Below are 26,489 nucleotides of genomic sequence, written 5' to 3' on the forward strand. Positions count from 1 at the left end.
GTGGATCATCATGTTGATACACCACTTCTAAGAACCCTTTGGACATGCAAAGAGGATGGAACAATAAATAGTTCAACTTTCTACAGTTAAAAAAGGGTGTTTTTTTTTTTACATCTCTGACTCCATTGCTGTACTTTTACAAATTAGAAAAAATTTAAGATACAGAAAGGACAATTTGAAAAACCATCTACACTATAACTCAGCTCTCAGGTTCCTTGCATTGAGCTATTTTTATTTTTCTGGGAAGGGCAGGGAAAAGAAATTGAGAAAGCTTCTTAGCTCCAACTTTAAATATACTCTAAGCAAGATGAGATCCTGCCATCCCTTCTGGTTGCTCTGGTGTTTTGGAACTTAGAAGTTTGCGTGAGCTTTCTTCCTTTCCTTTTCTGAGTGGTTATCCCAGGTCTACTTCACATACCAGCATTATCCATTCTGCTCTCTGCCCCTTGACACTGTGCTATGGATCATCTCATCTTTAGAATCTGAGAGAAAAGGTTGGATTAAATTAACCGTTCAGGCAGTTTTTTTCATCACTGAAGAGTTCAACATCTATAGAAGAGCCACCTTCTCCCTGTGTCTTCACATCACCTTCCCATCGTATGTAAGCATCGAATCCAAGACTCAGTCCTGCAATGCAAGTTTTGATCTTTGCTTTACAGCTTAAGGGATATCTCTTCTAAACTCTATGTATTTAACATCTACTGTGTATCACATAGAATTTATTTAATTTCAGAATGGACTACTGAAGAAAGATAGTTTTATGATAAAAATTAAAAGTACTATTAAGAAGGCCACAGTCATACTCACAACTATTTTTTGAAATCATGCATTGGACCAAAGCCCATGCTAAAAACTTTTCTTGTGTTAACTAATGGAATTCTCTATGACATAAAACTATGATTGTTGCCATTTTACAGATGAGAAAAAGGAGGTAACGGAAACTAGAGAAACACACTCAAAGACACCCCTGATAAGCAGTAGTCAGTCAGTTGTGCAAGCCAGGCAATTAAATACAGAGCCATCACTCATTAATTGTCCAGGATTACACAGCAGATAAAAACAGTAGTAGAGAAACAACCCAAAGTCCACCAATAGTGAAGGGAAAAACAATGTTATATATCCATGCAATAGAATATTACTGAATAAAAAGAATGACACGTCAATACATGTCATAACATGTAAGTGAAAGAAACCATTTACAAAAGTGGAATGTCATGTAAATTATATCTAAAAATTATTTTATTTGTTTACACTAACATAATCATAGGTTCTCTCTCGGTACTGGGATTGAATACAAGATCTCACAGATGTTGGGCAATTGTTGTACCACTTGAACAACACTGCCAGTTCTTTTGTTTTTTTTTTAAATACATCATGCTAACTTTTCCAAGTCTGGCCTTGGACTCAAGATCCTTCTGCCTCTGCTTTGGGTCTTTTATGTGTTCAAGAAGGTCTATACACACAAAAAAACTGAAAACAGTTCTTAAGAATTCAGAACACAATGATATTGATAGAGCTATGAAACAATGATAGGTTTAAAAGTTAGAGAAAGAGAATAAGAAATAAAAAAGCCATGCAAACTCTTGCATTCACAAGACACTTGGGAGCCTTGGAGTGTAGATGTCTCTTTAAAAAGAAAACCAAACACTTGAATTAGAGCATATGGAAAGGTGACCATAAAACTCTAGTTTGGAGGCACGATGGTGGACTAATTTCCTGTTCACTATACAGAACCTGTGGCACATGTTCCCTGAAGAAAATTCTGCTGTGGCCCCTTGCTTATGGGATTGCAGGACTGTGTTCAAGAAGATTCTCAACTATCATCCTAGACCTAATAAAGAAGAATATGTATGTGAGTGGGAATCATCTGTCTATCATCTATCTATCTATCTGTCTGTCTGTTTATCTGTCTGTCTGTTTATCTATCTGTCTATCATCTATCTGTCCTCTATCCATCATCTATTTATTTATCTATCATTCATCTATCATCTATCTATCTATCTATCCTCTATCTATCCATCTATCATCTATCTATCTATCTACATACCTACCTATCTAATGTATTAATAGGTTCTTGCTCTGTTGCTAAGGCTGGCCTCAAATTCTGAGGCTCAAGCCATCCTCTTCCCTCAGCCTCCTGAGACGCTGAGACTACAGGTATCACCACAACCAACTGAACTTCAAAACGTGGAATTTTTCTTTTCTTTTCTTTTTCCAGTGATAGGGATCAAACCCAGGGCCTCATGCATAGTACACTACCATTGAGCTACACCCCAGGCTTCACAGGTGATTCTGACATTCACTGAAATTGGGGCATCACTAATATAATGGGTCAGGACTAGAAGCCAGCCACCTGCACTTCAGCTGCTGGTCTTTTCCTTTGTGTGGTATCAGAGCTACTCTATCACCTCCATAGCAATAGCATCCTCATTTTAAAAGGGATAATAAGTTTGATTTACAGAGTTACTTCAGAAATTAATGAGAAAGGTGCTGTGTCTTAAACATTACGAACTATTGGTTACAACACTCCCACAGTCTATCCCCTCATGCCATTGATTGCCCAATTTAAATAAATTCTGAACTCGGGTGGCTAGTCTTATCACTGATGTACTTTGACCTCTGCTTATACCTATTTTACCTAAATGTTTTCTCCCCTTTACCTTGCAAATCTGTCCATCAAACCCATATTTTTTAAATAGGACTAGAATACCAACTCCAGAATTTTGAATTCAAGCCTTTTTCCACTGTACTCGGCTGATCATCAATTCTTTAGCACCCTCTCTAGTTATCAGTTATCTTTCCATTTTGGTTCATCATCTTTTTAGAATTGGTCTCTGGGGTAACTATCTTTGTTCCATCAAGTTGTAAAGCCCACATCTGGTGCAGTTCTTTTCAATGTCAGCTCAACACATTAACTATGGAATGATTAAGATAAAACATTTTCAGTTGAGGTGCTTCTCACCCTAATGAATAGACCTGTTCCTGAAAAGGTTGAGTGAGACTTACTTAATATTGTGTTGCTAAATATTCTACTGTGCTTAACATTTAGAAGACTCTGTTGGTCTGCTCTGTCTTAGAATGGATGGCTGTCTGCCTCATCTTTATTTTTGGATATCTTTTCTTTGCATATACTCATTGAGAATTCCTTTTAGCAGCATAAATTTTAAGTATTCTTGTCTATTACAAGTTGATGTGGCATATCGGTGCAGTGCTGGATACCTTGTGCAGGAAAACTTGAACTTGTTGAAAGTGGTTTTGACATCCAGTGTCATAATACTCTATTTGGGTTTCATTTCAACATTTTCATAGCTATTGGTAATAACTTGCAATAAAAATATCAAATGATTATAACATCAAAAAGAGAAATAATCAACTAGGTAGGTATCTCTGTGTGTACTGTGCTATCAAAAAATCATATATTATGATGTGGTGAAGTGTTAACACATATTCTCCCCACTGTGCAGTAACTACTAACTTCTCTCCATTATACCATAAAAGTCTTCCTTGCCTTCCTATTTTCCTCTGCTCTCCACCTCTCCCATTACAACATGAACTTTTCCAGAGGATAGATGGGAAATCTGATGAATACTTAGAGACTAAAGATGAAATAAAGGGAGCAGGGAAGGGTGAAAGGAGAGAAGAGACTATTATGACTAGAAAGGGGTGAAGGAGCTCCCATGAGAGCACAGGGATGCTTCCTGAACCATCCCTCCTGCTAACATCCAGAGAAGATCATCCATTGACCTACTGAGTTCTGAGTTTCACAAAACCTCCAAAGAATCTCCAGAGATCCTCTTACATGCATCTCCCCCACATCCCTCTAGGGCATGGTATATATCAATGACTTCACTAAAGAAGTTATTCCTCTATTGTATTGGTATGCTACGGCTGGGACAAAAAAGTGTCACTGGATGGCGAAACAACAGAAATTCATGTCTCACAGCTCTGGAGACCAGAAATTCCAGATCACAGTGGTTCCTTGGGATGGGGGAAGAATCTATTCCAAGCCTCCCTCACTAGCTTGTAGAGAACCGTCTTTTCCCTTTATCATTACATCATCTTCCCTGTTTATATCTCTGTGGCCAAATTTCCTCTATTTTTTTTTGGCAGTACTGAAGTTTGAACTCAGGGCTTCGAGCTTGCTAGGCAGGTTCTCTACTGCTTGAGCCATTTCTCCAGCCCATTCTGTTCTGGTTATTTTGGAGATAGGGTCTTACTTTTTGCTCAGGCCATGCTGAACCACATCCTCCTATTTTATGTTTCCCACCATAGATGGGATACAGGTGTGCACCATCATCCCCTTCTATTGCTTGAGATGTGATTTTAAGAACTTTTTGTCTGTTCTGGCCTTGAACTGTATTCTCCCAATCTCAGTCCCCCAAGTAGCTAGGATTATAGGCATGAGCTATGGGTAGCTGGCTAAAATTCCTCTTCTTTTAAGGACACCATTTATATGAGATTAGGGATACATCCTGATAACCTCATTTTAACATGAATACCTCTATCAAAGAGATAAAGACACCCTATCTACAAATATGATTAAATTTGGGGGTTAGGACCTCAACACCTGAGTTTAGGTGTATGTGGCAGGGGCACAATTATACTATAAGACCTACAGAAAATGTTAATATATATTTTTAAAAATCACTTAATACAAAAACCCTCATATAGCTTCATATCACATGGAGAGTAACTTGGACAAATTAAAGTTTATGCATTCAATAAAGCACTCTCACATAGCTTCACTTCATATGGAGAACTTAACTTGAACAAATTCAAGTGTATATAGTTAATTCTGTTGTAAGGAAAGAGAGAGAAAAACAGCCATCAGGTAGAGCATCGAAGAGATGTAACTTATGAACCTCCATGGTCTTTCTATAATTCCCAATTCCCATGCATTTTTTCTGCAAATTTATAGCACATTAAAAGTGATGTTACATCACTTTATATAACACATATTAATTCCATTAATATATATTAACATTTTCTGTTATTGATCTTAATATTGATTAAGGTGTTAGCCATATTCCATATAGAAAAAATACTTTCTCCCTATATGGAGTTGTTTAATGCATATTTTCTGTATAGATGCTTTTTAGTGGCTATATAGCATATATATTAATTATATAACTAAAACATAGAAAAGGTTTTTCTAAAAAAGATATAAAGAATACTTACAGTTCAGTGATAATTAAGCAAATAATTTAAAACTGGTAAAAACATCATCTCCATGAAATTCTTCCCTAAAGCTAATAACCCCAATCTAATCAAAAGAAGAAAAATTATCATAGGCATCCAGCATGGGCAACATTGCACAGAATGCCTGGCCAGTACTTCTTAGGACTGCCTACATGGTGAAGACCAATGGAAGACTGAGAAAATGAAATAGTCCAGAGAAGACTCAAAAGACCTGAGCTCGAACCCTGAACAGAAAGAAGAAAATAACAGGAAACTGTTAAGATGCCAACAAAGACTGCAGTTTAGTTTATAGAAATATATTAATGTCAGTTTCCTAGTTGTGACAAAGGTACATGTTCATGGAATACATTAATAATGGGGAAACCTGGGTAAGGAGTTCAAGGGAACTCCTGGTGCTATCTCTGTAACTTTTTATAAATCTAAAATAGTTCCAAAACAAGAAGGTTATTTAAAAACAGTGGAAAAAATATCTGAGTAAACATTTCTCCAAAGAAAATATACTAATGGCCTAAACCAAGAAGAGATGTCCAGCATTGTTAGTCACTAAGGAAAAGCAGATTAAAATGACAATTGAATATTAGCACACACATAGCAGAGGAGCTAAAGGAAAAAGCAGTGGCAAACCCAAATGTCACTGAGGATGTGGAAAAACTAAACCACTCTCACATTACTGGTGAGAATGTAAAATGGCAAAGTTACTGCAGAAAACAGCTTAATGATTTCTTAAACTTTTAAGAATAAATTTAAAATATGACTTAGCAATTTGACTTCTAGTTACCCATTTGAGAGAAATGATAATGATTATTCACAAGGAAGGGTGGGAGCAACCAAAATGTGTATCAAGTGATGAATTGATATATAAAATATGGTGAGGTTGTAGAATGGAATATTATGTAGTCACAAGAGTATTACATGCTACAACATGAATATACCTTGAAAACTTAATCCTTAATGAAATAATTCACACACAAAAAACCAAAGTTATATGATTCCATTTCTATGCTTTCCTAGAAAAGGCCAGAATAGAAATAGAAAGTAAATAATTCAGGGTTTGGGGCCGGGAATAGGAAGTGACTATAAATATTGCAAGATTTCTTTTTTGTGTTCATGGAAGTTTTTAAATTGTATTGTGGGGATGACTATGCAACATTAGTTTGTTAAAAAAATTCAATTGTCTTCTCAAATTAATTTATGCTATGTGATTTATACATCAATAAAGCTATTAAGCACTATTTTGTGTAAAATTTGGAATATAAAAATAAGCATAAAGAGAAACTACTCATGACCAATAAGTCCATCACTTAAAAACACATTTTGCTGTTCCCTTTGTAGCTTATCATTTGTGATTCATTTTAACTTTTAAATTAGGGTAGATCATAGTGAAATTTATTTTCTCATTTGATGTATGTCAATTTAGAGCATTGACTCATTAGGGTTTATCTCTTAGGAATTTTATTTACAGACCTGACCATCTCTTGATAGCACCTTGCACTAGTCCCCAAGGCTGTGGCTGACAGGTGGCATCAATTGCTGGTCAAAGCAGCCTGGACAACCCCACTGGACCCTTGCACTCAAGCAAATCACAAGCCATAGCTATACTTCTCACCAACTAGAAACACAAAAGCAATCTGCTAAAGAATAACTCAGGAGATCAGGGAGGTCAGACACTTGCATTTTGGCTTTTCAGACCAGAATGTACAGCACACTTTTGTCATATGAGCAGACGAGAATGGCAACCCTTGTCTAAGACCTTTGGTGGCCATGCTGTGCAGGGAACTACCTGGGTAGTCTAGGAAGAAAAGGAAGCACAAAGGTTATTGCCTTTTTTTCTCCTTTTTCTTTCATTTACTTTTTCTTTCTTGTTTGTTTCATTTTTTTAAGGCAGAAAGGGAAAGCTTCAGTATGTAGCTCAGACACTTTAAAAATTAGTAACAAGTTGCCTACCCCAAACTAAATAACAGTCCAGAATTTTTCAGCTAATATTTAAAGAAATTCTTCATCATATCCTAAAGATGCAATTTATCTTATCCTGTTTCTAGAAAGTACATGTAAGAACAAGTCTGTAGAGTAAAACTAACTTGTAGCAAAAAGGGAAAAAATTTACCTTAAATTATGTCACTCAAATAGCCTCCTGTCCTATACTGCGTTTCTTTTCAGAAGGGTCAAAAGTTTACACAAATCTTTTCTGTTCTAGTGGATAATATGGATGAAAGACAATCTCAAACAAATGTGTATTTTTCACTTCTTGTCAACGAAGTAAGAAACACTCAAAGATTTTGCTTTTGCTTTAGAATTAACTTGTTCTCTGCTGTGACATTACGGGAATGCATCTTTCACTAAGTAATTTAATTTCAAATGCCCTAATTAGAAGATGTGTGACATCATTAGAATCATACCCATAAGCACTAGAGGGCAATGCTGGACAAATATTACTGAGATTCAAAACCATAGTAGTAAGTATGACCGGGTACTCATTAGTTTCAAGTGAATAATACTTTAGATGCAACACTGAATATTCTGACTCTGTGAGGAGGAAGAAGTTTACAGCTACTGCCTCCAACCTGATTACAGGAACAAAGAGGGCAAGGTTTTTTTTGATAGCAATCAACTCAGCTTCCTGGCTTCATCAGAGCGTTCTGCCCATATGGAGGCTGGGCCAGTTTAAGAGCAAGTTGGCAGAGTGAGGAGATAATGGTCCATGTCAAAGTCAAGAATGTTTCTGGAACCAGAACTCAGAATCAAAGCCTGGGATCTACATTAGAAAAAAAAAAGCTGCTTATTCAATTGTGTCTCATTACCTCCTGTAGTGTAATGGGGTCCTAAAGAATTAGGTGAGGGTGAGATTATTTATACAAGGTTTAAATAATCAAATGAATGAAGTCTCATTAACAACTAATAAAGCTATAAGGTGACTTTTGGCTGTGTGTGTGACTATAGTAGTTTACAGGTTGGTACAATTATGAATGATTAAACTATGTCTTGTTTTTCATTTCTCTCTCTTTTGCAGTTTCATTGTGCTGTAGAATAAAAGTTCAGCCAGATAAAACGTTAGCAGCGATGTGACTAAAGCAATGGTTTGCAAAGTGTGTTCCCTTGGACCAGCAGCCTCAGCCTACTTAGGAAACTCAGTAGATACTATACATTTTAAATGTCAACTAAATCCTCCTGAGGCAGAATCTCTGAGGGTAGAGGTAATTAATTTTCCTTTTTTTAAATTTCCTTTTAGCATTTTTGTTGATTATTGACAAATTGTAAATGTATTTACAGGGTAAGAAGTGGTGATGTGATAATACATATCCAAGGTGAAATGACTGAATCAATCTTATGAATATACCCATCACCTCACATAGTTATCATTTATTTCTCCTAACTGAAACGTGTAGATCAAATTGTCTTCTGTTCTCTGCTTCTATGAGTTTGATTGTTTCAAATTCCAATAATCCTTACTTTAGTAATATATATGTGCTAAAGTCTAAGAGCAACGAGGCTTAAGGACAGGGTCAAACGGTCTATCTAGAAAATAACGATTACACAGCTGGTGCAGTAACTCATGCTGCAAACATGGCTACTTGGGAGCTAGCGATAAGGAGGAATGAGACTGAGGCAAAAGCACACAAGGCCCCATCTCAACAAATGGTTGGGTGTGATGTCTGACACCAGAACCATAAATAGGCAGATCACAGTTCCAACCTGCCTGGGTGAGAATGCAAGCCCTATCCCCCAATAACTAAAAAGCACTGCAGGTGTGGCTCAAGGGATAGTGTCTGCTGTGTGAGGCCCTGAGTCCAGCTACCAGTACCACCAAAAACTTAAAAATCAAAAATAATGATTATTAATATCTTTTAAGTTATAATCATGCAACATATCTATTACCTTTTTTATCTTTGATTTATGTAATACACACAAAAATCTTTACATTGTAAGTATAGTTTTAAAGAACTCATTATTTATTTTTATATAACTCCAGGCAGATTTTATGTAGAATTGATTTAAATATTAATGTCTAAATTCTAAAACTAGTCCAGGGAGTCTCATTAAATTTCTCATATTATTATTGATAATGATAATAAAACATACAAAATACTTTAGCTTACAGAATAATTTTCAAACAGAAACTATAATGATCTCAAGTAACTAGGAGAGTAAAAAGCCATAATTTGAATATACAAGTTTTGACATCTAAGATCATTATTTTCCTGTGACATTACAGCTATCTATACTATAAATGAAGAACTTTAAGTAAGTAATATTGTCACAATAACAGTGATTAGGCAAAATATTTTCTTAACATTTTCTAGGTTGAATTAAAGATGAGATTTCAATTGGGCAAAAAAGGAATCAGATGGACCTTTCTAGAGGGTGGAAGGAGATATTTAAACATTTTCTAAGAGTTGACAAGAATCCACTGGTGGAAGAGATGATGTGGGCAAAGTTAAATTCAACCTAAGCTATGAAAGCGCTGACTGGAGTGAGGGATGGCCCACCTGCAGGAGAAGGAAGGAGAGGACGTGAGTGAGGCAGCTTATCCTATTGGAGCTGAAGAATACAGAATCTCTGAGACTGAGCAAAGGATGCATTTTTGTGTGTGTGGTACTAGGCATTGAACTCAGGATATCGCACTTGGCCACTTGGCCATATCTCCAGTCCTTCTGCATTTGTTTTTTAAATACAAACTTTGCCCGGGCTGACCTTGGACCAAAGTCCTCCTGTCTCTCCCTCTCAAGCAGCAGGAATTATGAGTGTGTAATACCATACCTGATCAAAAGTCAGTCAATATTTACTGGGAAGTAACTATGTGCCAGGCAGTGTTGCAGAGCAAGGTGAAGGAGTCACTTGCCTTTGGTACAAATCTGAGATGGCACACACACACAAAAGAAAACAAAAAAAGCCACAATCAGGACAAATGATATTTTAATGCAATACTTTACCAAATACAAAAAATGCCAAGAATCCATGATGAAGAAGATAGCAAAATTACAAATAAAGATGGCATTTATTTTATCCACTTTTCTTGTTCTAGGCTTACATATGGTGCATCATTATACTGTTACTGATTTTGTCTTTCTTGGATATGTTGACATTTTGTTCATGTTGGGCTTTTGCATTAATTTTGATTTTGAAAGATACCACACAAAAATAGTATTTCTCATGATTCATGATTGTTTTAGCCCTTAAATTTTGTACCTGAAGCAGGCACACCCTCATTTCACTCTAGCCCTGGCCCTACCCTGTGCTAAAAACATTGCATTAATTATGTCAAGGAATCATTACACCCACTGTGTACACAATTTTTAGGTATGCAAATTGAGTGTTTTTAATGCAGGAAATAACTTTGTGTTTGAAAACATACACAAGAATGAAAAAATGCACATACATGTACAAATACATTTTGAGGATAAAAAGTATCCACAAAATCTCATGCCAATTTCTGTCTCTCACAGCAAAAGTGCACAAAGACATGGTTGTATGTATTCACTCATTTATGTTTTTGCAGTGTCTATTTCTTATGTAAAGTATGCTGAGATTCTATTAGTTTTATTAGTTCTGTTAATTGTAAGAATCATTTGGGCTAACACTTAAAGAAATGCTTCTCAAAGTCTGTATGTCAATTCTGGCTGCTTTCTGTGATGGAGACACCATGGAGGTGAATGACCAAGTGAATGAAATAGGAGAAAGATATGGTAGCAGAAACACCAGAAAGCAACAAATGTCCTTACAGGATAGAAATTATTGACTTCCTTCCCTTTGTCTCAGACTCACATGGAGGCTGGAATCTATTGCTCTGAGCTTCAAACTCAGTTTGTTTGGGGTAGAGCTTCAGGATCCCAGATAATGCTAGTATATAGCCAGTTGGAATCATGATGCTAGACTACCCAGGGAAGGAAGCTGGATTGATTCAGGGTGAGTGGAACTCTCCAAGGTCCTGCCCAAGGAACAACAGTCATTCTTCGGTACCTTCTACACTTTTGTTGGGTCATGCATGAGTTTGTATGCTGGAAAAACTCAGAGCTAGTCTAGGAATAAAGGGAATTTTATTAGAGTATGTGGATGTTGAAGAGAGAGATGAAATGGTACATCCATTCCTTCCCTACATGCCCAAGCAATCTTCAGTAAAACATTTTTCTCTCATTGATGAGCTTTTTGCAAAGACTGTCTTTGGAGATTCATATCAAGCTGCTGAGAACTTTCCAGAAATAGATTGAGAAAAGAACATGGAATGCCCACAGGAGACTTTCTGTTACACAAAGGTTAATAAGAAAAGCATAAGGAAGGGATGTTGGTAGAAGGCAGCTTGGGAGTCCCAGTCCCTGAAAGGGCAGAGAGCTCTACACTGTGACCACCCTTTCTGATGAGGTGTCAGGGGAAGGGTGCCAGATAGACTCCTTATTTTCCTGGATTTATAATCTTGATGGGATCTGTACTCAGTATTCTGAAGCACTAAGCTGCCACCAATTCTTCTATGCTGTTTGATAACCTGTGATTGAAGTGTTTCGTGGTCTGAAAGTGGTAGTATGTCACTGCAGTGTATTTTTCAAGTTGATCCAAATGATGGAGTTGCTACAAACCTGGTTCCTTACATACAGCTTTCTTTGGAAAGTTTTACACATCCACTCTTGATCATTTTTCTCATAGGCATGTTAAAAGGAATGCACTATTAAAGAATTTTGTGACATGTCAACATTATTAAAGTATTAAGGATAGGAACAACAATTACTACATTTTGTGTGTGTGTGTGTCTATGTTACTGGGGATTGAACTCAGGGCCATGCACTTTCTAGGCAAGTACTGTACTATGTAAGGCACACACCCACATCTTTTTGCTTCAGTTTATTGTTTAGATACAGTATCCCTTTTGCCTGGCAGGCCTCAGACCATGACCCTCCTACCTGCACCTACTGCATAGCTGGGATTATAAGCACAAACCACCATATCCAGCTTGTGTTTTGAGATAGGGTCTCACTATGTTTTTTTTCCCCCTCAGACTAGATTCGATCTGCAATCCTCTCACCTCTACCTCTCATGTAGCTGGGATTATATACATGATACAGTATGCCTAGCCCACAATTACTATTTTATGATATAATAACTCAGATATTTGGAGGCAAAACAAGTAGCTCAGATCTGTTTTACTCTCCCTTCTCACCTTGGGTAAGAGTCTAGGATTTGATGCCCATTTAGCGCTGTGCTCTCTGTTTTTCATATTAAATTAAAAAATTCAGTGGCATTGTTAAATAATAGCTACATTGATATCTTTGTCCCTTATGCTATTCTAGGACCTTCTTAGGTTGCTTATTTCCTCTTCCCTGGAACCTGGGCATGTCAGTGATTGCCTGACTGCATGACAGAGATACTGCTGTGTGACTTTGCAGACTATGACACAACTTCTCTCTGGCTGCCATATATCCACCACAATCATGTAGAGAGACCCCAGGCAGGTAGAGATGCTTGGGGAGTCCCACTTTTCCCAGTGTCCAGTGGCTTGGATCTTCACAGGAGCTCAGGGACCAGGTGGATGTGTGATCCTTGTATGATTCCACCTGAACTTTCCAACTTCCCCAGCTGACAGGGAGTGAAGCAGAGAGGAGCTGTTCTTACACTACTGAACACCATTGCAGAACTGTGAGCAAAATATACATCGTCCTCATTTTAAGACATTAAGTTTTGGGAAGGTTTGTTTCACAGCATTGGATAACCAGAATAGAGGCAGAAAATCTACTGGTGAGAATAAATATCATCAGTGAAAGAAACATTTTCTGACTGTGTCAAAATCGCGAACTTCTGTCATTCTGTATTCATTTACTTTTTTTACTCTTTTTTCTATGGTTATTAAAACTACCTAGTAGCATTGCTTTACTTGATTATGCATTGTTGCTTCCCTCCACTAATGGAGTAAGTTCTGCTCAGATAGAAACAGACGTTTGTTGGTTGAGTGCTGAGGGTCTAGAATGTACGAACATGCAGTAGTGTAACATAGAATGTGTCAAAGATACTTTTATAATGTTCATTCTCAGCAGGATAGTGAGAAACTAAGCTAGTTATCTATTTATTTCGGATTATTTATGTGATTTTGTTTCTGCAAAAGGATGATATACTTACACAACTTAATTTTTATATTAACAAAAATGGCTGAGATAAGTCTCACTTTATATTAATTTCATCTCACTTTTGTATAAATTTCCTATACTACCTTAATCCCACGAGAGTCAAAATTATCAATTTAGGGGCTGGCAGAGTGGCTCAAGTGCTAAGACCACCTATCTTGCAACTGTGAGGCCCTTAGTTCAAACTCCAGTGCTACAAAAAAAATTATCAATTTGGAAAGGTTTCTCTTCTCTTACATACTTAAAAATACTTTATGAACTTTGAAAGGTAGGGATGTCCAGTTTCTCAAGAACTTGATGAATGAAATTTCTGTGAACAGATTAAGAAAATTAAACTTGCCATTGATGTTATAAAGTTTTTATTGTTGTTCTATAATATGATAGTTGATGTTATCAAGGCACAAATCACAACAGGGAGTTCATGCAATGTAATGTATCATTGTGGAAAGACTGAAAATTGTATTGAAATGGCATATGATCTTATTTAACATTGACATAAAGACAATTCTGCTCGATTTTTTATTGCGATTTCAAATTTCTCAACTGTGAGCTCCAAATCTTCTAGTGCTTGCTGAAAAGACTCTGCTGAGCAAGGCTATTAAACAGGAATGGAAAGGTTATTTTTTGGGTGTGTGATCTCAAAGGCTTTGGCTTTTTAGTTCCACCCACAGAGAGCAAATGGAAGGGTCAGAGCTTGAAGTAAAGGGTCAGATTTTAAGCCAGTGGTTTTTGATATGATTAAAACTTTGGGAACACTGTGAACAGGAACAGTTAGGACACTGGGAATAGTCCATGAGACCTTGCCTCTGTCTGTGTGTTGTGTACACATTGTTTTGAATAGTCCTTTCTTAATTTTTATCTGGAGGGGTTAAGTAATACAGGTTTAAGAAATGCATTAAAGAACAATAAAGATCTCCAACACCATATTAGTAAACCATGAAGCAAATAGAATCTTATAGATGCAATACTTTGATGGTGGAAAACAAAGGGGATTGGCTCAACTCTCCAACTAAGTGACCATGACCCTTTCCCTGCTTTCGACTCTGCAGTTTTACCAGCAGTGAAAATCCAGCTTAAATGCTGACATAGCACACATAGCTTACTTCATGAGGAACATTAATAAATACAGCATACACACATACACACACACACACACACACACACACACAAAACAGCAGAAGCTCAGATGAACAACTAATACACAAATCTTTGCCTTTGCTCATTTTTTTTCACAAGAGAAACAAAACTGCTGAATTAAAAACCAGTACTTCTAGGTGGGCACCAGTGGCTCACACCATAATGCTAGCTGCTTTGGAGACTGAAATCAGGAGAGTGGTAATTTGAGGGCAATCAAGGCAGGGAATTTGTGAGATCCCATCTCAACCAATAGCTGGGCGTGCGCCTGTCACAGCAAGCTATTCAGGAAGCTGAGAGTGACATAATGCCTTCATTCATTTATTTATTGTTCACCATTGGAAATGAGAATTGGGCTGGACCTTATGTGTGATTCTGAAACTGAACTCAAATTGATTAAGATATGGTAGTCCACAGAGCTTTGGAGAGGGCATCATTTTCTCCTGGGGCAGGCATGAGGAGCAGCCAATCACTTCAGTATTTTAAGGAGGCTGATGTCCATATATCCCTTTGCATTTTGTAGAAGGAGAATTTTGAAGAATTACTCATTCCACAAGACCAAACAAACATCACTAAACAGTTCTTGCTGTCAGGGATACTGTCCTTATAAAGAATATGAGGGCCAATTGGGAACATCCTCTTTGAGATCATTCAAACACACGAAGATCGTAGGATTCAACTGTCACCAGAATTTCAAGAAACTTCTCCTGGCACCTGTTCAAAATAGTGTTTTGGAAAACTACTCCAAGTTGTGTAGTTTTGAGTGAGCAGTCTGGCACAGAACTCTGGAGTAGTTCCCTACAAAAATAGTCCACGTGTAGTGTGTGGAGGGAGGGAACAGAGAACAAGTCAAGGTTTGCTTAGAAATGTCTAAGATCCCTGGGGAAAGTCTGCTAGATTAGTTATTTGCCTCAAGTCATTTATTATAAAAGAGGCTTCACTTTGGTTTCATAACCTTGCCACTGAAATGTTAGACTTCTTATTCCATTTCTATTTGAGCTTCTCAACCCTCATCCCCACACACACCACACACATGCTCGAGCACACATGTGCCCACACACTTCACTGTCATTCTCTTTTTGGCTGCTTCTTGATGTGGAGTGCACTCAACTTTTCTTTTTCATAACTTTCTTCCCATTTGAACAAGAAAAGAAAAATCTGTTAAGGTATTGATTTGGACATGATTACCAAGCAGAAGTGGCTTCAGTGACTGACACGTTTGCTAAAGTATGTGAATCCTTATCAGCAATCAACCTGATGAGGAAAAAGGCACCAAGACAAATAAATGAAAGGCCTTGTGACACTATTAGGAAATGAGTTTTTGTGTTCTGCTCCCAGCAGGTTTATTATGGGGCTATGTCACATACCATGTTTATCATTTGCAGCTCAGGGTTGATGTCAGTCTTGCCCTCTCAAGCATCTCTCTGAATTACGGGAAAGGTAAATGGTTCAGATAGAGTAATCAAAAGCTTTGCCTCCCATAATTACTTGAACTCATTTTATGGGTATCCTTGTTCAGACGACCTTGCTTAATGCCCAGCACAGAACGTGATGCTCCCCCTCTCCTGACTTGCATGCCTGAAGAATTCTAGCACAGGGAACAGGAAATCATGCATTCTCCATGACACCATTGCTTTCTGACTTCTTGTACTACCTTTTGAACCTGTATGAATATATCTCAGAGGCAAGACAAGGCAAATTTAGGAAGGCTCAGATTTAGATGGTGGACATATAATTCAAATATCTAAAGATTAAGTTAATAAACAATTTTCAGTGCAAATATCTATTCTTTCTTTGTTCAGCCAACAAATTAACCTTTCTAGAAAATAATTTGACCCACTATCCTTGCATTTCTTTTCTAGGAAAAGAAAACCTTTAAGTAAATATTACCATACGATGTGCTTGGATAATTGCTATGATTAAACAGCCTAAATAAAGTACTTCCAGGGGTAGGAACTGAATCTGGGCCAATAAAAAAAATTGTCAAGTAGATAAGTTCATCCCAAGTACTTCTTAGTGTCTCATTATTATCCATGTGTTTCCTTTGCCATTCTCCTTTATATTTATTTATTCATAAATGTGAATATGGTCCTTCCCTGATTTCTGCAGAGCATTGGTTCCAGGACTCCCCACTGATCCCAGAATCTGTGGATATTCAAGTCACTTGACATAAAAAGGCAAAGCATTTACATATAACCTACAGACATTCTCCTGGATACTTTAAATTATCTCTAAGTTGCTGAGAGCACCAAATACAATGCAAATGCTCTGTAAATAGTTGTTATACTGTATTGTTTGGGGAATGATGACAAGAAAAACATCTGTATATGTTCAGTACAGATGCAACTTTTTTCCTTGATTATTTTCAATCTATGGCTAGTGGAATTCATAAATGTGGAACCTGCATATTTAGAGAGCTGACTATATAATGCTGAGCAAGAAAGATACAGTCCTCACTTCATGGAGTTAATAATCCTAAGGCAAAAAACCAATACCTTGTTTTTGTCTTAGAAGCAGTAATAACAATCACTATTGTTAATTTCATTAACAATAGCAATAATTAATAATAATGGTGGGTAATTGTAACTGACATGTGTCCTACATTCTTCTTATTGTTTCACTTTCCTTTATTGTTGTGATGGGTGGTGGTGTACATTGTGGCATTTAAATAGGTCATTTTAGTGTATCAAATATATCATGAATGAATTTATGCCCCCAAACATTCTCCATCATCCCTCCCTCCCCCAATTCTTGGAGTAGTTTCAACAGTTGTCATTTTTGCACTTACTTACAGGTGTACACATGTTATTGCATCATATTCACCCTCCTACCCCCTTTTTCCAACTACTACTAGTGTCAGCCCTCCCCCCTGGGCAGGGCTTTTTCCACACTTCTGTTCCCTGTTTTTGTAGGAGAAAAAAGATAAAATGAAACACACGTCACTTTAGCTTGAGATAAAGGTAGCTACAGAGGGGTTTCCTTGTGATATTTCCATGTATGTATGTATGTATTATAACTCCACTTAGTTTATCTCCTCTAATTTTCTTCATTCTACCTTAGTTTACTTATAGCAGTTTCAGTCAGTTTAGGATTTCTATATTCACTCTTGAGTAGTGGAAATTTTGACGCTTATTCAAGTTCTTAGTTTCCTTACCTTTTTCGTGCATGACCTCCCCTTAGTGTGACCAGTGTTTCATAGTATTGCTATATTTGTATTAGCTCTATATTCCACAAATGAGAAAGGAACATTTGTCTTTTAGCCTTCTGAGCCTGACTTAAGTTTACTTAAGACGATGTTCTCCAGTTCCATCCATTTACCCGAGAATATAAATCTTTCATTCTTCTTTGAGGCTGAGTAAAATTCCATTGTATATAAATACCACATTTTCTTAACCCATCAGTCAGTAATGGGCACCTAGGCTGCACTCATCTTATTGTAAATCATTTTAATTGCCACAGCTGTTTTGATAGGATTATTCTTATCATTTTATCTTTTTATACCTGAGAAAACTGAACAGCAAGGACATTAAATAATATGACCAAAATCACACACCTTGTAAGTGGGAGTGCTACCCTGTGAATCTAGGTTGGCCTACCCTAGACAGTTCTCCACACAGCCCCTCATTCTGAATGTTGAGTGCTGGCATTACCCTTGAGCCTGGTTCTCTACTGATGGAGTGAGAGCAAGTGCAACTGAAGCCAGCAAGGAATCTATAAATCCAGAGGACTACAGGAGCCCAATGAGCATTTAGAATGCTATGTCCATAAAACAGACTAGGGGAGGGAGAGATAGAAGGAGGGAAAGAGGAAGGGGGAGAAGGGAGGAAAGGAGGAAGAGGAGAGAGAAGGAAGGAGGGAGGGAAAGACATCTGAATTTAGATGAAAGTCTAAAAATATTCTATTTTATCAGTCAATAGACCATACATGATCTAACTTTTCTCAATACATAACCATGAACAGTGATTTGTTACTAATGATGATAACAAATGATTGTACTTACTTATGGAGAGTAGGCATTTAATAACTTGTATTAAATTAATTCAGATTTGGAACCCATTTACAACATTTTCTATCACTTCCTTTGATCTGAAAATACATGTTATCAATTTGTCCTAACAGAAAAGCTTTCTATAGCATATCTGAACTTCTAAATTTTGGTCAGTAAGGAACTAAATCAGATTTCTCTAATTGTATCTCAAATTAGGTGATTGGATATAGATAAAAGCCTCCAGGAACTTGCATTTTAATTTGGTCAAGATTGATTATTAGTGAAGAGCTACACAGATTATACAGTTTAGAACTCCTGAGGACACAACTGACTACAGTAACTTGTGAAAGATTACCACTGGAGGAAATAGTGCACCTGCTCTGAAATTACTTAGAAAACAATTATTTAATTTTGCCTGGGTATATTTTAAGATAAAAAGATGATGCATTTTAAAGTATGGGTTGTTCTTTGCTACTCCTGGGTTGGTAGATTGATTTTCTTTTTACATGCCAACTGTGATGTAGAATAGAAATCTTGTGAAGAGTGGGGTTGAAAAGAAATATGAGTGCAAACTATGTGCAAAAAGCAATTTGTAATATTTGACATAGTTTCTAAGGGTAACCACTTTGGTATAAATGTTTATGTGTCTCTGAAATTCGTATGTTACGTGCTGATGTGAAATGTTGGGGGTCAGTGTAGAGAGTTCTTGCCTTCACAGGCCAGAGAACTGGCTTGTGAGGCAGCTGATTGACTTGTGAGACAAGGCTGGTACACAAAGTAGGATTTATTAGAAAGAAAGGAAAGGCTACAGTGACAGCAGTGCAGCAGAGCCTGGAAACTGGTGGCTCCCTGCTTGGGTGAAGGCTGGGGCTTTTTGTGGATGCTTTAACTCTGGGTTAGGAGAGGGATTAGGTGGGGTTTCCCTATTGGCCATGAATTGTGCTCATGGGCTCTCTTAGATGAGCTGGTCTGTTTGTCCCTTATTGAGGGGAAACAACCTTGAGAGCATTTTGTTTATCAGCCCAGTGGCAGATTTACGAAACCCTGTGTCTCCTCCTCAGGGTGCAGGAATGCAGATTTATGACTCCTTCTCAGGGTGCAGGGCTCATAGTGCTCTCCATAGGGGATGGGATACTTACTCATCTGTCCCTTAGGTTCCAAGACCCAACAATGACACCTAAGGAGATGTTGGGAGGTGGTGTTTGTGGGAGGTGATTATTTCATGGGCTTAGAGCCCTCAAACCCCAGGGATCTCATTTACCTCTTTAGTCACATGATGATAAATGAGAAGGGGACATGTATGATGCTGCCAGACAGCCAACCTGATAGCATTGTGTTAGTCAGCTTTCCAATATTGTCACAAGTACCTAAAGTAATCAGTTTAAAATGGGGGAAGGTTTATTTTGGTTTATAGTTTCAGAGGTTTCAGTCCATGGTCAACTGGGTCTTTTACCTTGGGCCTATGACTGCACAGTACACCAAGGTGGAAACACAGTGAAGGAGACTGATCACCTTTTTATCAGCCAAGAAACAGAGGACAGGATGGAGCAAGATTCCAATATCTTCCTCAAGAGCACCCTCTTGATGACCAATTTTCCTTCCACCAGGCCCCACCTCTTTGCAAACAAACCTTCAACAGGTTGACTTTGGGGGATAATTAAGAACCAAACTGTAACAGGAAATTTGGTCTCAGACTTAATAGCTTCTAGAACTGAAATAAATAAGTTCCTATTGTTTACAGTCTACCATGCTTATGGTATTTTGTTACAGCGGCCCTAACAGACTATGGTTATAGCTATAGTATATATGCTATATATTTGCTAGCTGTATTCTAGATCGCACTAATAAAAAAGATGACTGGCCAAGATCAGTTTCTCTATAGAAATCAGAACAGTTACCTAAATAGAAATAGTCCACGATTTGTTCTGCTTCTGTGTTATACATATGAAGACAGATGAAAAGAATCTTTTGTCAAAGTACTTGTAGAGAGAGAAAATTCCACTGTGCTTTCCTTATGCCCTAACTTTGTTATCACTGGAGGTGAGTAAGCTGCATTTATTTGGCTAAATTCCCTTGGAAGTAAAATTTAACCTCATGTTTGCAAGTGTCAGCTCCACTGGTAACTGGGATATATGATTCTTATGATTATTTTCTTTGTAAATTTTTAAATATAAATGCATGTATAAAGTTACTTTGCAGTGTCCTGTGGGAGTGTAGATAACATAATTATATTAGCAAGATAACTAAAAATTTCATAGCTAAGTCCATATGACAAGTCCTTTAAAAAGCCAGCTAGCAATACTTGGATAAATGAAAAGCAATGTGAAACTAGTAAGAGTTCTATGCTTACCACACAACCACACAGTACATCATGGCAGAAGTATATGGCAGATGAAACTGTTCACCTCATGGCTACCAGGAAGTAAAACAAGAGAGGAGGGGGCAAGGGACCCAATTTGTCTTTAAAGGAAATGCCCCCAATAAGCTAACTTCCTTCTACCAGACACCACCTGTTAAGATACATCAAAGTCTTTTTACTGATGTTGTTGGAGTTTAATCAAAAAAATAAAGATCAGCTTTATAGTGTGACTTAAACTGTTTCCATCTTATTTTACTTCTTTTCAACAACCTAAGAATTCCATTTTCCTGAGGACCTAAAACCCTTAAAATATGCTGACTTAATGCCTACGCTAAGAGCAACTGGGGGTGTAACTGTGACATTTCTTCAGATCTTTGGCATTTTGTCCATTTATATATCATCACCATGGCTACTGTGATAACATTTAAAATAATTCCAATGTAAATCTGACAGCACCTCATTAGATTTTCTTAGAATCGTGTAATTAGGTAAGAAAAGACCGCTGATTGAGAAGGTTAGAACAGCCTGAAACAGGATTACATTTCCCCATTAACAACCACACCATTCCTTTTCAAAAGCCTTCCCTAATTTAGAAGACTCTTCTTTCAGGCTGGAATCAGGAGACTGTGGTTTTCAAACTCAAGGCTTCAGTGGGGAAGAAAAAGAACAACATTGAGATACCACTTCCTGTCATTAGATGTGGGTAACTAGAAAGAATGTTCACTGTTCTCCCTTTTCATAGCCACAGAACTTGAAGATGCTTTCAAGTTGTCTTCAGAGAAACTAAGAATCCTAAATTCCCAGATCTTCCTATTGTAATTTACCACTTTTATTTTTTTCAACAAATTGAATATAATTGAAATAGATAAAAGTGCCATTAAATCAAGGTTCTCTCTGGACAACAAGCCACCTATAAACAGAAATGGGATAAGCCTGATTCATATTTTTAATAATCTTTAAATCTATGACTTATTCCTGGGTCCAGAGGTGAAGTTACAGTTATGCACAGTTATGCACAATTTTTAAACAAACATTCTGTATTCTGAAGAAGTGAAACACATGAAAGCTATTTAAGTTGTCACTGGTGGCTGCATTGTTTGCAAAAAAAAAAGTACCATAAATGCTCAGTTTGACATTCTTTGAGGTTTTAACTGGGGGAGAGCGTTTATACTTTTGAAATCTTCTATAATGAGGAAGAAGTTAGACTAATTGGCAAATCTAATAGGGGAACTGATTAGTTCATACAAATAGCTCAACTCCATTATTTGACATTGAATTCACAAACTGTGCCCTTTTTTAAAGTAGCTCCATTCGATTTTATAATAGAGCTTACAGAGAGAGAGAGAGAGAGAGAGAGAGAGAGAGAGATGCAAACAAAATCAGTAAGCTGTTGTTCTCAAAAGGATTGTACTCCACCATGTAACAGGCTTATAAAATTTGTGCTTAGAATCAAATTATTCAACCTGATGGAAGAGTCTATGCATGAGAATAAGCAGAAAAGAGTGGTCTGAAACCAAACTGCAGTGTGCCTGCATGTTAACTGTTGGGAACCGGTGCTTTGTATAAAACTGATGTTAAGTAGAATGCACTTCTCATTAGTACCCTTACATTACTACAGACGTCTACCTAGCAGAGGCCAGAGATGCTTCTAAATATCCTACAATGTCCAAGACAGTCCAAAACACAGAGTCCAAAGTGTCACTGTTGCCAAAGTTGAAACAACTCTCAATAGATGCCCTGATTATTTTTTACCTTAAAACTAAATAATAATTACATGATTTTAAAAAAAGAATCATCCATTGCCTGGCCTTCTCAATTTGGTCACTCTGACACTTCATGAAAGAGAAGAGTTAGTGAAGCTACAGTTTGTAAAGAACTCCAGATCTTCACAAGCAGTGAACTTCTTTCCTCCAGAGAAAGAAGAGCCCATCATATAGGATCCTGCAAAATCACAATAGGACTTTGCACTCTCTGGTGGAGAAATCCAGATCCCAGGTGACATCCAGCCATCTGCCAGGAAAGAATGTTTCTTAGCATAGCCATTCGGGCCATGGTGTGCTTTTCAGCTACCCCCAAAACCCCAGTAAAGCCAATTCTAGAGCTGAAAGCAAGGTCAGGTGAGAATTTCTCATAGTGACCAAAAGATAGGTCTTTGTATAACCTTGGAAATGCTTCCAATGATGAGTGAATGCAAAAATCAAAGCAGAAAAGGTCCTTGTGTTAAGACCAAATGAAAACTTTGTTAAAAAAGCCCACAGGTCCATCTGCACATCATTCCTTCTCCAAGACAGAAGTGAATCCGATTTTAACAAAAACACTGGGGAAAATTTGATGACCCACATTTCACGACAAACATTAAGTCAGAACAAATTTATTCTTTACATAGCAAGTTCTGTACTGGTGATTAAATATGCCTGCTGCCACGGGTCACGCCATTAGAATTAACACAAATATGCAAGTATTAAATTATTTCAACAGCAAGGCAAAAGCTTTTCTGAAAATAGGCACTTGGATCATATATCTACCTATCCCACCTAACTCCCTGACAAAATGGTTTGGAGCCCACAGGAATTATTGCCCCATAGAGAGAAAGCTTATGAAGTAGGTATTTTAAATTCAAGACTGCAATTAGCTTAACTCAAGTTAATATTTCAGGATTTATACCAACACAGATTTTTGGAAAAAGCTGAGTTCAGACTGCACACTGCATTTATTACTGTGCTATATGAGGACAAATATCTTAAAAAGACAAAGTATCCCTCTTCGGGCTATAACAAAAGTGGGTGTTCCTCATGAATCTAGTAGAATTTATAAAGATCATTAGATAAAATATTGCAAAATTATAAATTCTGTAATGGATTGAGCAACGTTGAAACAAAAATGTAGCAGTTTCTGCCCACCATTAAAAAAATAAATGAGAAGCCACAGCTTGGAGACTAGCAAAAATTTCAAACTACTTTCTTCAAAACATAAGTAACGACTGCTTTCTCAACTTACCCCTTCTCCTTGCTTCTCTTACCACAGCCCTGCAAGCTACCACCTTTCCCTCTGGCAAAGAATGGCTTATCTGATTGGAAAGGTTTTGCTTAGTTAGGTTTGGTTTGGTTTAGGTTTTGTTTGGAATTATGTTCTTTAAGATGCATGAATTCATGTGTTTCTACACATTCTATTTCATCTTTTTTTTTTTTTTTGGTGATACTGGGGCTTGAACTCAGGGCCTTCATCTTGAGTCACTCTGCCAGCCCTTTTCGGTGAAGGGTATTTTTGAGATATTTTAGATAGGGTCTCATGAAATGTTTGCGCTAGGATCCTCTTGATCTCTGCCTCCTGTATAGATAGGTTTACAGGTATGAGCCACAGGCACCCGGCTGTCTCACTTTCATAGCATGAATAACACCTATATTTTTATTACTTATTTATCTGACAGTTTCCACACTATAAGGCAATTTTGCATAAGTACATGAAGATGACAATGAACAGAAAAAGAGGTCTTACAAAGCTCTTGGAGACCCTCTGACCATCACTGACTTCATGGTATAGCAGAAACACAGAATAGGTGTGGTAGCTAAATGCACATCAGATAGCATATATTTGTGCTTAACAGCACAGCACTCGTTACTCTTTTCAGTTGACTTCGTTCCTATAGGGAGAAAGTGTAACACTTAGAAATTCACCAAAAACATTAGCTTTTTTTTTTTTTTCTCTAATGAAAGACTTTGTATTGCCTGGGTTATCTGATTCTGTGGGATCTTTGTGCTTTTCATTAACTGAACTATTCTACAACTCTGTAAGCTGTAGAATACTGATAATCATGCAAACGAGTCTTGTCCGTAGAAATGCAAATTGTGTCCAGTGGATTACTATTGCTGTATGGATTTTTGACTACATTTACATGTAGTAGGAAAATTTATTTCAGCAATCCTGATTGTCTATATGTATGTTTGCATTTTGGAACCTCCTCTGAGCTATTTATAACACCTATGTTACTGTTCCTCATTAATTTAGTTGAAATAATTGACATGTATTCATTTGATATTTGTATGTAATTCATGGTTATACTCTTAAAAATTATACTTTGACATAACCATTGTTTTAAGATTTGAAGATAATACCCCAAGTCAAGTTCAACATTTTCACCTGAAAAAATTAGAAGTTCTGGCAATAGTAGATTGGCATTTCAAAATGGGATCAGTAAGGATGCTTATTTAGGGGAATGGGCTTTACCTGCTTTCTGTGACCTCCATTAACATTTCAGTTTGTAAATCTTACTCTTTACAAAGTTAAGATATTACCCTACTGAGCTTTTTTAATTTTAGTTTTTTAGTTTTTACTTACACTTCCCTCATTTCATGACACAATTATGATCACGCCTCTTTTGTTGTAATCAATGTATGTATGTTTCTCCATACCCAACCCCCTCCCTCAATCACAGACCTCCTCTCTAATTTATTTTAAAATGTTCTTCCAGTCCTAGCCAGGTACAGTAAGCCTTGTCTGCTATTGCAGCAATTTAGGAGATAGAGACAGGGAGGCTAGTGGTTCAAGACCTGCCCAAGCAAAAATTTTGAGAGACTCCATCTCAAATAAAAAGGTGAGCATGATAGTAAACTCCTGTCAGCTAAACTATGTGGGAAGTGTAAATAGGAAGATCTCAGTTCAGGCAGGCCCAAGAAAAACATAAGACCCTATTCAAAAGATACCTACAGCAAGAAGGGCAAGAAGGACTGGTGGCATAGCTTAAGTAGATAGAATGACTCCTTAGCAAATGTGAAGCACTGTGTTCAAACCCCAGTACTGCCAAAAATAATGTTGTCCCCATCCATGTTTTAGAGATTTATTTAGGTGAATATTCATACAGCTCCTTGGAAACATTTTAGATGGATGGTTTCTTCACAATGTGCAGGGTTGCTCTGTACAGTACAAATCTCATTCTATTTCTTTTTTATGCAATGCTGCTCCTAAGATCCATATAGCCATGTGTGGAGTTCATTTCCTATCACTGTGAAGAGCATTCTCTCGTATGTACATATTTCTCTATCCCTTTCTGTAGTAGCATATGCGATGTCATCTCCAACTCTCAACCACGGCTGTTATGTGACTGAGACCATTGCTGCGTGAGTCTGTTGTGGTTGTGGGGACTGACACAAATTTCTGATTCTACTGGTATCCACATAGATCCAGCACTGTCAGTCAGATTTCCACTAAATAGAGAATATTTTTCCCACCAGCACTGCAAGAGCATCCCAGATCCCTCAGTATTATTTAATATTATACAACTTTTAAATTTTTTGCCACATTTATAGGTTGTGCATTGGTATGGGGATTTTTTTTTCTGTTTTAATTTGCATTTTCCTTTGGATTTCTTTTCTTTTTGAATGGACCCTTGATGTTAAGAGAGTATCAGCCACAGAAGAGATTATAAATGAAGAAATATGAAATGACTATATTCAATAAATCACTTTCCTTCAACTCTACAAGGTAAGAAATAAAGACTCATTGGTTCACCCATTTTGAGATCAGATCCTAAGCAACATGGACTATTTATTGAAAATAAAGAAACAAAAAAGACAAGTGAATTTATCAAGTATTTAAATTTTTTATGAGTTGCAATTAAAACTTAGCTGTGGTTCTATTTTTCATATGTTGTACACATTGTTTATTTCTGCTCATTTTATACAAGGCTGACATCCTCATCAGTCAGAGTAGC

General features: G+C 37.1%; 1 long non-coding RNA gene across 1 annotated transcript; it reads left to right on the forward strand.

Moving 5' to 3' along the window:
• The first annotated feature begins 1,679 nt into the window (after nucleotides 1–1,679).
• Nucleotides 1,680–26,257, forward strand: LOC141411346 (uncharacterized). Its single transcript, XR_012436108.1, has 3 exons — nucleotides 1,680–1,852; nucleotides 8,207–8,390; nucleotides 26,177–26,257. It is a non-coding gene; the product is annotated as an uncharacterized lncRNA (long non-coding RNA).
• The last annotated feature ends 232 nt before the right edge of the window (nucleotides 26,258–26,489 follow it).

This window comes from Castor canadensis, chromosome 10 (genome assembly GCF_047511655.1).
Source record: "Castor canadensis chromosome 10, mCasCan1.hap1v2, whole genome shotgun sequence".
Classification (NCBI taxonomy): domain Eukaryota; kingdom Metazoa; phylum Chordata; class Mammalia; order Rodentia; family Castoridae; genus Castor; species Castor canadensis.